General features: G+C 33.7%; 1 protein-coding gene and 1 long non-coding RNA gene across 5 annotated transcripts in view; both read left to right on the forward strand.

The window, feature by feature from the left end:
* The window catches only part of Ptpmeg2 (Protein tyrosine phosphatase Meg2), a 343669-nt gene that overhangs the window by 192091 nt on the left and 137668 nt on the right, over positions 1-13910 (forward strand). The window lies entirely within an intron of this gene.
* LOC142229070 (uncharacterized) lies at positions 10933-12651 on the forward strand. Of its 2 annotated transcripts, XR_012720323.1 has the most exons (5): positions 10933-11264; positions 11330-11449; positions 11508-11693; positions 11758-12089; positions 12154-12651. It is a non-coding gene; the product is annotated as an uncharacterized LOC142229070 (long non-coding RNA). The 2 variants fall into 2 exon arrangements; XR_012720322.1 differs by having other exon boundaries at positions 11330-11693.

Below are 13910 nucleotides of genomic sequence, written 5' to 3' on the forward strand. Positions count from 1 at the left end.
AAATAAATATAAGAGGCTCCAGTAAGAGGAAGGGAAGGAAATATCCTTACCCACACTCACCAATGCACCCACATATATTATAGTTTCCTTTTCCGCTATTATTAGACCCTAGTAGCTGGCCAATGTTGATAGATGTGGCGGTAATGATTATGGATTTGTTAATAAAAAAAAAAAACAAGAATATATATTTAGAATTAATAGGTTCTGCTCCTATTATGGACAAAAGCTCGACGCATTTCGAGGATTTTGTTTTTTTTTTTTTTTGTGATTTTTTTAGCTACCATCTTAGCTAAATATATAACACATTTACAGGGAAATTAATTAAATATAAAACTGTGGGGAAATAAAATTAGCATTTACCTTTTTGCCTTTCATTTTAATCCTTTATCTAAAAATTGAGAAAAAATGAAAATAAATGTCATTTATGGCTTTAGGTGATATAATATAGGCGCCATTGGTTTTATTTGACGTTTCTTTTTGTATATATAAGAAATTAATAAAGTGTGTATTTTAATGTGCCTATGCAGAGTAATTTATTCAATTAAAAAATAACAATATTGAAATTAATTAGAAATTAATTCACATATTAGGAATTCATTTAATTCCGGTTCTATGTGACCATATACAATCTTAATCGATTGTAATTTATAAATATATTTTTAAATTATTATTATTTTATTATTGTTTTGTTTTGTTTTTCTTTTTAATTAAAGAATATTATAACCAACGATTTTTGACGTACACACAGAAAAAATTTTTTTCTGATTCAATCACAAAATTAATTGATCCAATTAATGTTTTAATTGAAATGTCTTCAATCACGAAAATCATATCACAGTTTTAATTGGACATTAAAAAAATACCTGATTAAAAAATTAATTGATTTCACTAGCAAAATTTAGTTTTTAGTTTGATTAAAAAATTGATTGTTTGATATTAATTCTTAGTTAGAAATTAAATAATTTCCCATCACTTTTTTATTGATTCAGTCTTCCCAGTTTGATTAAAAAGTTAATTGTATTAATTAATTTATAAATTGAAAACATTTTAAACTTCAATCAATTTTTATTTGGAAATATATTGGTGATATTTTTTTCTGTGTATTTTTATTCAATTAAAACTGATACTATCATTTTCGTGATTGAAGACCTTTAAATAAAACAGGTATATACGGCCGTAAGTTCGGCCAGGCCGAATATTATGTACCCTCCACCATGGATTGGTGGAGGGTACATAAGATTGTCATCCACAATCGAATTACTTGGGTTGCGGTAACACTTGCCGATGGCAAGGTATCTTAAAACTTCTTAACACCGTCTTCTGAATTGTAAGTTAGTCCATACGGGGTATATATTAAACAAAAAAAGGTCGATTAAATACGTATATAACCCATATACTAGCGCAATGTACCAAATTTCACCACATACCTAATTTCAACCGGATCGTATGAATTTTGCTCCTCAGAGAGCTCCGGAGGTCAAATCTGGGGATCGGTTTAAATGGGGGTTATATATAATTAAGACCGCTAAGGACCAAGTTTCGCATGGTTGTTAGAGACCATATACTAACACCACGTACCGAATTTCAACCGGATCGGGTGAATTTTGCTCTTCCAAGAGGCTCCGGAGGTCAAATCTGGGGATCGGTTTATATGGGGGCTACATATAATTATGGACCGATGCGGACCAATTTTTGCATGGTTGTTAGAGACCATACCATTTACCAAATTTCAGCCGGATCGGATGAAATTTGTTACTTTTAGAGACTCCGCAAGTCAAATCGGGGGATCGGTTTATATGGGGGCTATATATAATTATGGACCGATGTGGACCAATTTTTGCATGGTTGATAGAGAGCATATAACAGGTTGGCTGGTAAGTCCCCGGTCTAACAAAGAAAATCACATTTTTTTGTAAAAATTCGTTTTTATTATTCAACATAGTTCCCTTCAAGAGCGGAAGCCACCGTGGTGCAATGGTTAGCATGCCCGCCTTGCATACACAAGGTCGTGGGTTCGATTCCTGCTACGACCAAACACCAAAAAGTATTTCAGCGGTGGATTATCCCACCTCAGTAATGCTGGTTACATTTCTGAGGGTTTCAAAGCTTCTCTAAGTGGTTTCACTGCAATGTGGAACGCCGTTCGGACTCGGCTATAAAAAGGAGGTCCCTTGTCATTGAGCTTAACATGGAATCGGGCAGCACTCAGTGATAAGAGAGAAGTTCACCACTGTGGTATCACAATGGACTGAATAGTCTAAGTGAGCCTGATACATCGGGCTGCCACATAACCTAACCTAACCTAACCGTGGTGCAATGGTTAGCATGCCCGCCTTGCATACACAAGGTCGTGGGTTCGATTCCTGCTTCGACCGAACACCAAAAAGTTTTTCAGCCGTGGATTATCCCACCTCAGTAATGCTGGTGACATTTCTGAGGTTTTCAAAACTTCTCTAAGTGGTTCCACTGCAATGTGGAACGCCGTTCGGACTCGGCTATAAAAAGGAGGTCCCTTGTCATTGAGCTTAACATGGAATCGGGCAGCACTCAGTGATAAGAGGGAAGTTCACCAATGTGGTATAACAATGGAGTGAATAGTCTAAGTGAGCCTGATACATCGGGCTGCCACCTAACCTAACCTAACCTTCAAGAGCGATACAACGATTATAACGACCTTCCAATTTTTTGATACCATTTTGGTAGTACTCCTTCGGTATTGCCTCAAAATAGGCCTCAGTTTCGGCGATCACCTCTTCATTACAGCCAAATTTTTCCCTGCGAGCATCCTTTTGAGGTCTGAGAACAAGAAAAAGTCGCTGGGGCCAGATCCGGAGAATACGGTGGGTGGGGAAGCAATTCGAAGCCCAATTCATGTATTTTTGCCATCGTTCTCAATGACTTGTGGCACGTTGGGTTGTCTTGGTGGAACAACACTTTTTTCTTCTTCATATGGGGCCGTTTTGCGGCGATTTCGACCTTCAAACGCTCTAATAACGCCATATAATAGTCACTGTTGATGGTTTTTCCTTTCTCAAGATAATCGATGAAAATTATTCCATGCGCATCCCAAAAAACGGAGGCCATTACTTTGCCAGCGGACTTTTGAGTCTTTCCACGCTTCGGAGACGGTTCACCAGTCGCTGTCCACTCAGCCGACTGTCGATTGGACTCAGGAGTGCAGTGATGGAGCCATGTTTCATCCATTGTCACATATCGACGGAAAAACTCGGGGTGTATTACGAGTTAACAGCTGCAAACACCGCTCAGAATCATCAACACGTTGTTGTTTTTGGTCAAATGTGAGCTCACGCGGCACCCATTTTGCACAGAGCTTCCGCATATCCAAATATTGATGTATGATATGACCAACACGTTCCTTTGATATCTTTAAAGCCTCTGATACCTCGATCAACTTCATTTTACGGATTTTTGTGGATTTTTTTGATGTTTTCGTCGGTAACCATCTCTTTCGGGCGTCCACTGCGTTCACCGTCCTCCGTGCTCATTTCACCACGCTTGAATTTTGCATACCAATCAATTATTGTTGATTTCCCTGGGGCAGAGTCCGGAAACTCATTATCAAGCCAAGTTTTTGCTTCCACCGTATTTTTTCCCACACGAAATTCCTTTTTTTCCATTTTTTTCCCAATAACAAAAGTTGCTTCACAAAAGACGCTCTATCTCACAAACTAATTGACTTACAGACGTCAAATTGTGACACGAATCATTTGAAGGTTGCTACTATATAAAAATAATATGCATTTAATACTAGCGACGCCATCTATGTGTCAGACCGGGGACTTATCAGCCAACCTGTTACTAACAGCATGTACCAAATTTCAACCAGATCGGATGACTAGTGCTCCTCCAAGAGGCTACGCAAACCAAATCTGAGCGTCGGTTTATATGGGGGCTATACGTAAAAGTGGTCCGATATGGCCCATTTGCAATTCCATCCGACCTATATCAATAACAACTACTTGTGCCAAGTTTTAAGTCGATAGCTTGTTTCGTTCGGAAGTTAGCGTGATTTCAACAGACAGACGGACGGACATGCTTAGATCGACTCAGAATTTCACCACGATATATATATACTTTATGGGGTCTTACAGCAATATTTCGATGTGTTACAAACGGAATGACAAGGGTATAAAAAAATAATTCAATCCATTAATTTCGTGATTGAATAAGAATTTTTTTTTCTGTGTATTGTAGAATTTGGTGTTTTTTGTTGTTGGTGACTAATTCTCAACATTTAAAAAAAAATACCCCTAATATATATCCAATTAAAAAGTTGATTGAAGTAGAAAACGTAATAAATTTAAATCAATTAAATTTAAATAAGCTTCAATCAACATTTTAGTTGGAAAAATTTTTGTGACATTGTTTAGTTAAAAAGTTAATTGTGTTAATTCTTTTTTTTTTTTTATTAAAAATTTTAAAACGGTAACTTTATCTTTCTAGTTTGATTAAAAACTTAATTGTATCAATTAATTTTTTTAATTGAAAAAATTCTCAGCTTCAATCAACTTTTTAATTGGAAATAGTTTTGTGATATATTTTTCGTTAAAAAAAATTAATTGTTATAATTAACTTTTTAATTAAATTGGGAAGACTATTGAATCAATTAGGAGAGCGAAAATGTCGTATTTTTAAATATTTGTGTATTCAAAATATTAATTGAGTTTTGCAATCAACATCAATTAATTTTTGAATTGAATCAATTAAACCATTAATTGAAATTTGCTAATGATATATTTAATTAAGTATTTTGTTATGTCCTATTAAAACTGATGCTATCATTTTCGTGATTGAAGACATTTAAATTAAAAAATTAATTTGATCGTTTGCGTGATTGAATAAGATTTTTTTTTTTCTGTGTATGGTAGAATTTGATGTTTTTTCTTGTTGGTTACTGATCAACACAGAACAATGGTACCCCTAATATATATCCAAATATAAAAAGGTTGATTAAAACTGAAAATGTAATCGATTAAAAAAATTTTAATTGAACCAGCTAAAGAAATTAATTAAAACTGCCAAAGAAATCAATTATTTTTTTAATTTTAATTAATTCTGTGATTGATACTAACATTTTCGTGATTGGAGCTATTTCAATTGAAAACTTAATTGGATCAATTAATTTCGTGATTGAATCACAATCTATAGGGCATATATAAGGAGATATGAAACAAGTTTTTCGTATACACGCAACAAAAGTTTTGTGGGTCATGGAGGGCATGCCCGCTCTACATACAAAGCGTCATGGGTTCAATCCCAATTTTGCCTCGAAAAAGCCAAGTCAAAAATTTTCCATGTTGTGGCATGACCGCATAGACCAAGGAAGGTATAGACAACGAAAGTGAATTCACAGCTTTGTAGTTTGTCTGCACACCGTAGATGGCTCTTTTTCGTCTGCAATTGAGTGATTTTTTAATTCAGCTTTAATTTGTTTTCTTTCCTTTGTTTTCCTGATGAAACACCAAATATTGTAAAAGCATATAAAATTCTATACATCCACACCTTTTTTGTAATGCAAATTGACTGATTTGTACGGTAATTCTCGTTTTCCAAAAAGAAATTGAGTCACTTGACTGCGCAATTGAGTGGAATGACTGCGCACTGCAAATAAACAAAACCATGGTCAATTGTCAAGGTATGTCTCTATTTTAATTGGTCTATGATGACCGGGGCAACCATATGATTTTTGTTTACTTTTTACCGTGAATTCACAATGACGATGCAAAAAACCTGTCCTTTGTTGCCTGCGGATCATCTGTTCGCAAGTGAATAATCATCCTACGATGTCTCTCGACACGTACTTTACCCAATTTCCTTTCTTTTGATCAATCGCAATAGTTGCAATCCATGGAAAATGGTTTTGGCGTGAAACCTTGCACGTTTTGCGAAAACCTACTTGCGTTTTGACTACACGGATGAAAAAGGCTGTTTTTCATATGTTTGGCTATAAACATTATATGTTTGGAACACAAATTTTTAAACACAATATTTTTGAGTGCAATCATATAATGTTCATAAACTAGCATAACATGTTTGGGACATATATGTTAATATGTTAGAACATATTATGTTTGGGACATAAAATGTTTGTAAATATAATATGCTTGGATGCAAACATATATTAATTTAGAAATAGCCTATAAACATATATGTGTTTGGTAGCTTGGAGCGCTATTTAACAGGGAGCGATATTGAATTAAGTTGGTGGTTGTTGCTTGTTATTACAAAATTAACATTTTATTTTTCCTTGGGCAATTGATCAGCTACTTCTTTGATCCTTACAAACTGTGTGGTCCGCTGTTCGAATCCCCGTCCGGCAAAAGGTAAAATTAAAATAAAAAAAATCATACAATTGAATAGTTTCTTCTACAATGTTTGTATTACAGAAAAAGGTGCTAAGAACTAAAAAATTTCGTGGAAGTGAGAAAGATGTGGGGGAATATACAATTGGGCAGAAACAAAATTTTGAGCATTCAGGTCGAAAACCTATGTTGTTAGCACCTATATTACCTGTTTATTTTCATAATTCATTATGATTGTAAATATATAAATAAATAAATAAAATTTTGAGCACAATATTGTTTGGGAGATTTTTTTAAGCATATAATATTTTTGGGTGCAAAATGCTTCCAAACATATTATATGTTCACATAATAACATATTGTTTTTTGGAAGACAACATTATTGAATTTGGATGCAAAAATACAAAATGTTTGGAACTTAGACTACCCAAACATATATTGTTTAGACCAATATGCTTTCAAACATATTATATATTGGAAGAGATCAAACATATAAATGTTTGGGCAATACCCAAAAATGTATATGCTTGAAGCAAAATATGTTTGGGAGTATATGTTACAGAAGCGATTTTTTGTGAGCGTGTAGAGTCATCATCAAGCAACCGTGGTGCAATGGTTAGCATGCCCGCCTTGCATATACTAGGTCGTGGGTTCGATTCCTGCTTCGACCGAACACCAAAAAGTTTTTCAGCGGTGGATTACCCCACCTCAGTAATGCTGGTGACATTTTTGAGGGTTTCAAAAACTTCTCTAAGTGGTTTCACTGCAATGTGGAACGCCGTTCGTTATAAAAAGGAAGTCCCTTGTCATTGAGTTTAACATGGAATCGGGCAGCACTCAGTGATAAGAGAGAAGTTCACCAATGTGGTATCACAATGGACTGAATAGTCTAAGTGCCACCTAACCTGCCACCTAACCTAACATCGATCAATGCCTCCAAATCACTAACTTCTTCAGCTGTCCTCCACTTCTGAAACGCACAAACCACCTCTTATACGTTAAAACCAAAATACCACACTCCGTATAGGTTAGGTATAGTGGCAGCCCGATATTTCAAGCTCACTTATGGCGATTTCGATTGGGAAAAAGGTGCAACATTCTCGAAATTGATTGCCAAATATAAAGTACACACAGAGAACAAATTTGTTGTGCCAACCAATTCTTTTGCCAACCAAATTATTCGGTCCCATCTACTACCAGAATATAACTGACAAAATTTGTCAAAGCAACCAACTGTTGTCTTGCACAACAGTATATCAAATTGTTTGGATAACTAAAATTTGGGCACATTATAAGTCTAATTGGTAATCCCAACCGATAAGATTTTATTCTTTTGTTGAAACACTATTTATTATTGTCGGACAACCAATGCTTGAGAAATTAAAGAAACTATTTGGTGAATTAATTTTAGACTGTATTTAATTTTAATACATATTAATATTTTTATTGACTATTGACCTAATAAAACATCGTCATCTTTAGAACCTTTTATGAACTGCAAAAGAAACTCCATGAAATAGCAAGAGTTGCGAAATCTACACAATTTTCAGGTCCAAGGAGGTCAAAATATTTTTTTTTTTTTTAATTTCTGGAAGAAAAGCAGACATAATATAAAAAAAATTGCGTTAACGTTAAAAAATGTACCTTTGATCGTGTTCTGTTGGGAAAGTTTGTCTAGTAGTACACGCCTTACATGATTATATATGTCATTCGTTTTGAGTGGCAGTACCCCAATGTACCCAAAACCCCAACAGAGATTAAAAACTGAATGGAAATGATGCAGATGCTGCTGATGCTCCACTCACAATTACCCGATCGTGACTCACGCATGGACCTTGAAATGTTGTTATGTCGTTGCACCAGAATCTTTCTTCAGTTCTGATCGATTTTAAGTTCGATGACGAGGTAGCCAATCTATATATTTACCATTCACATCCTCGGAAATCGTCACATTTGTTAAAATATCTCTAGTAGGGAACAACGTAAGTGAGTGAGTGGTATTAATTTCATTTGATGATTATGTTACTCACCACTTAAGAATGCAGCTACCGAATTAAAAAGTATATATACATAATTCACAGCAAGTCTTTATGGTCAGAATTTTCTCTAATATTGGGTACTCGACATGAAAAATTTGAATTGTATTGAAATTTTGAGAATTTAGAGTTTATAATTAATGAAATCAAACAACAACTTATTTGTTGTTATATTTATGTAGTCCATAGCAACAAATTCCTTTATAACTATAAAATTTATTAACACAACCAACTTATTGGCTAGGCGGACTTTCAGTTGGGTTTGGTGACACATTGGCAAAACAAAACAGTTATCACAACAGGGTGGAATAAATTGAAATAGTTCGTTACTTCAATGTATAAATAACGACCAATATTTGGTCGTGTGTACCAACTTTTGGTCACACCACTGTTATATTGATTATATAAACTATCAAACAAGAGAAATAACTAACAATTATTCCACACAATTAAAAATTGTGGGTCTCCACTATCAAACTGTTGTCCTAATCGAATTCCAACCAATCATTTCTCTGGGTGTACACTGTCATAGATTTTGGATCCTGTATCCCTTACAATATTATGAATTAACAATAACTTTGGAATGACACTATTATTTGAGCGAAAATACAATGAGGGAAAAAGTAGTGTAACACCAGGGCAACATATTTTTTGTGAAACGAAAACGCCCTTAGACTATTCAGTCCATTGTTATGCCACAGTGGTGAACTTCTCTCTTATCACTGAGTGCTGCCCGATTCCGATGTTAAGCTCAATGACAAGGGACCTCCTTTTTATAGGATAAGCTTTTTGGAGAAATCAATGCAATTCAGCAGCACGTGTCTCCAAATTAAAGATGTTAATCAAAACATTCCACTAGAGGTGTGCGTGTGAGTGAAATTTCACCCACACTCACGCACAGTCACGAAGCAAAATGTTTATTCACGCACGCTCAAGCACAATACGTGTGGTATCCACTCACACTCATGCACATTCACGAAATGAAAACCAGTACTTACGCACAGTCACGAAGCAAAATGTTTATTCACGCACGATACGTGTGGTATCCACTCACACTCACGCTCATTCACGAAATAAAACCAGTACTCACGCACGCTCACGCACGATTCTCGACAGTTTACATGACTGGCGACAAATTCACGAGACTCACGACATATTCCAACCGGGAATGAGCAAAATTAACAAAATTCATGATAGAATATAGTTCGACAACTAAATTAATTTCAGTTCACATAGGAGTAAGAATTAAATCTTCATTTTGTTTTCGTGAGCGTGATTTTGCAGAAATTTTATTCACACTCATTCACGAAACGATTTTATTTATCACGCACGTTATATTTGTTTCAGTCCCATTCACGTATATTCACGAGAGTTGCTTCAGATTTTGTTCACGACTCACGTGATTCACGCGTGTCACGAAAATTTCGTGTCAAATACATTTGTGTTCATCCAAATGACACCTACTCGAAATTTCCAAAATAAAATAACTTTTCCTCAATACACTGAAAAATTTATGCCCCAACCGTAATATATTCTAACATATTTGCATATACAAAGTCGAACCGAAACATATATGAAAAACATATTTTTTTTATGCGAGTAAATAATATTCACTTTTTTTCATTTCTCTTTGCAGGTGAGTTAATTAATTGCCCATTCAAATTTTGTTTGTAAGTACTACGGGATTCTCCCAATCATTTAATAAGTAGCTTTGGAAATACATTTGTGTTCATCCAAATGTAAAACACAATGCTGTGTACAAAAAAAATCTGATTCGATCACGAAATTAATTGATCCAATTAATTTTTTAATTGAAATGTCTTCAACCACAGAAATGATAGTATCAATTAAAAAATAATTGAAAATCCATTAATAAAAAATAATTGATACAATTTAAAAATAAAATTGATAGTATTAATTTTTGTGATTGATTTTTGTTGCAATTAAAACGTGTGGAATCAATTAAATTTTTAATTGAATATTTTTTAAAACTCAATTAAGATTTTAATTGGAAAATTTTTCATAATTTTTTTTTTTTTTTTTTTGTAAAAAATACACACAAAATAATAGTTTTTAAATGAATCTCTTGTGAGAGCACATCATATGTATTGCGATGAAATACATTATGTATTGTTACACAGAAAAAAATGTTACAAAAAAAAAAATATGATTGATTTTTAAGTAAAAATTTATTTGAAACAATAAATTGTTTAAACAAACTAAAAACACTAACCCCCATTTTCATGAAGGTCCATTAGTGCAACGTTAGCTAACGGACTAATAAACCGTACCATGGACATATCTGTCATCTTGCCTGTATATTCCATATGCCAGTTAAGAACTTAACTGCTAAACAAATTCCAGTTAATGTTAACCAGAGAGAAGATATTTGCATTTTAATCCCTGTTAAATTGCAAAGTGTAAAATAGAAACAAATCTACCGACCTAATAATTAAAAGTTTAAACAATCATTTCTTAGACAAAAATAAATACGTATAAATTCCGAGTAAATTCTGCAATGAACAATGTTCATCCTAAAGGTACGATAATGCTGGCAGGTTAGTAATACATCCCAATAAACACAGGATGAGCGTTTTTCAAATGCAACACCTCTTCAGTTTGAGGGTAAATATCATTTTCAACATAAATTCAACTTGACTTGAAAAAGCTCATCTTCAATTCATCTTCAAATTGTTTGCGAATTACAACCAATTTGGCAAAATGTTGACGAAAACTTTGAAAATGTGTTGAAGATAATTGGAGAAAACTTTGACAAAACACTACCCTGAAATGCAACGAAAAAACCACATGGTTTTCAATACTACTTTGGACAACAAAGTTCGTGGAAGAAATACAAAAATGTAGAAATTTTTTAATAATCAATTGAAATTGCTTATAATAATTGGTAAGTAAAACTAAAACACGAAATGAAAACTTTAAGGAAGTCACTAAACTCAAATCTCTTTGCAGACAACTAAAATATTTGGATGCTGATTCTTGGACACATTAAGAGGCTGGCCGATGAAAAATGGTAGTGGCTTATCGAGAAGAGAAAGTTTCCATAAATCAAAGTGCAACCAAAAAAACTTGGTATTTATGCTTTTCCATATCAACAACTACTTTATGATAATTCGCATCACATCGATAGTTTAATTTATATCACATCATCGGTTTAATTTGTTATTTTGTGAATTGAAATTGCTGGAAATTTATTCCAATTATCTGGCCATCAAGTTCCTGAAAATTGCCAGTATTTTAATAACAACAATTTTGTAATACCAACGTTCTTGAGGAAATCACGAAGTACCTGGTCAGTTGGAAGAAATACAAATTGGTAAGTCAAAATAAAAAGTGAAATGAAAACATAATGGAAATCACAAAACTCGATTGTTTTGCAGAAAACTAAAATCATTGAATGGTATATTTTTGGAAGATGTTGGCCGATGAAAACCCGATGAAGGAAACAACAAAGAAAAGTTTTCAGAAAACTTACAAAGTGCAACCAACTAAAACAAAGTGCAACAATTCCTATATCAAGAACTTCTGGATGAAAATGTGCATCATCGGTTTAATTTGTTATTTTGTGAATTGAAATTGCTGGAAATTTATTCCAATTATCTGGTCATCAAGTTCCTGAAAATTGCCAGTATTTTAATAACAACAATTTTGTAACACCAACGTTCTTGAGGAAATCACGAAGTACGTGGTCAGTTGGAACAAATACAAATTGGTAAGTCAAAATAAAAAGTGAAATGAAAACATAATGGAAATCACAAAACTCGATTGTTTTGCAGAAAACTAAAATCATTGAATGGTATATTCTTGGAAGATGTTGGCCGATGAAAAACCGATGAAGGAAACAACAAAGAAAAGTTTTCAGAAAACTTACAAAGTGCAATCAATTAAAACAAAGTGCAACAATTCCTATATCAAGAACTTCTGGATGAAAATGTGCATTACATCAATTTACATCCCGTCATCAGTTTGATATTTTGTGATTTCCTCTTGCTGGAATCTATTCTAACACACAAGCCAGCAAGTTCCTCGATAGTAATTATTTCAAATTGCCAGCATATTAATGACACCAACATTATGGAGGAAATGGAATTATACATGTAAAAATGTTTAAGATATTTAAAGTTGTATTCATAGTTTTATTTATTAATACGTTTAATAAGATAATTACATTTTGATTGGTATAATATTATTATTTTCATATATTATTAATGTTATTTTTAAGATTATTATATTTGTTAACGAAAAAATAATAAAATTTACAAAATCCCTAGAAATTTAGTATTGACTTTCAGTTAGAACTAGGATTGACTTTCATACAAATTGTGGTTTGAAAGTATTCGCAACAATGCTAGTTTTTTATTTTTCTCACATTGAAAACTGTTTGAGAAATTATTGAGTAGCGATGCATTTCAATTTGAGGATTACAATTGAGAAATTATTGCTATTGTGTTGAATTTTACTGTTGAGGGTAATGTCTGTTTTTTGTTGAGAACGCGATTTTCTCAACAATTTCTCAACTTGAATATTACCCTAATCCTTTGAAAAAATGTTTGAAAAATTATTGAATTTTAGTATTTTTCAAACGTTTGTGTTTATTGGGATGTGTCACAAATCCTATTCACGCAACTATGCTGTCAACGATGGACATACATACGAACCATATAAAGAGAGAGAGAGAGAGAGAGAGAATCGCCTCTTATTGTTTTGTGTTTACATATACGTGTAAATTAATATGTATTAGTGTAATTGATGTTTCATAGGAAGGGTGGGAGGGGTGATAAATCAGGTGGTATCTAATTTGCTTGTCTCATTGGATGCCACAACATTGTATAGACACCCCCACTTGTTGTTTAAGCTGTGGTTGCCAATGCTTTTGTTATTGTTGTTGGTTGGTTGGTTTGTTGTTGTTGTTTCTTGTGTTTTTCTCACGGCTTCATTATTTTTCATTAACACGAGACCTACAGACTTCAACAGGTACTTGTTAGTGTTGGGGGGCCTAATAAATAGAGATTCCCTTTGTGTTTCAATTTTCGCCATCTATTTTGCTATTCTGGTTCATGTTATCATTTACAGTGGAATGTGTGAACTTTTCCACAACAATAGCGGTAAAATAAAACTTTTTTGTTTTGTAATTGCTTTCAGAATCTCTTGTAGGAGCAAATTTCATCCGAATGAAATTTTTTACGTTATGCTCCCATATAAACCGATCCCCAGATATTGGTTGTGGAACGTTTTGGATAAGAAAACGTCAGCCGATTCGGTTGAAATTTGTAATGTGGTGTAATTATATATTCCCCCATATAAACTGATCCCCAGATTTGAACTTCGGAGCCTCTTGGAGGAGAAAAAAGTCATCCGATTCGGTTGAAAATTGGTACTTTGTTACGGTTAAGTTAGGTATAGTGGCAGCCCAATATTTTCAGGCTCACTATTAGACTATTGAATCCCACGGTGGATCCCACCGTTGCCGTTAACAACCATGCCAAAATGGGTCCATATTGGTCTATAATTATGTATAACATAGCTCTCAGAT

This window comes from Haematobia irritans, chromosome 3 (genome assembly GCF_050003625.1).
Source record: "Haematobia irritans isolate KBUSLIRL chromosome 3, ASM5000362v1, whole genome shotgun sequence".
In the NCBI taxonomy this organism is placed as follows: Eukaryota; Metazoa; Arthropoda; class Insecta; order Diptera; family Muscidae; genus Haematobia; species Haematobia irritans.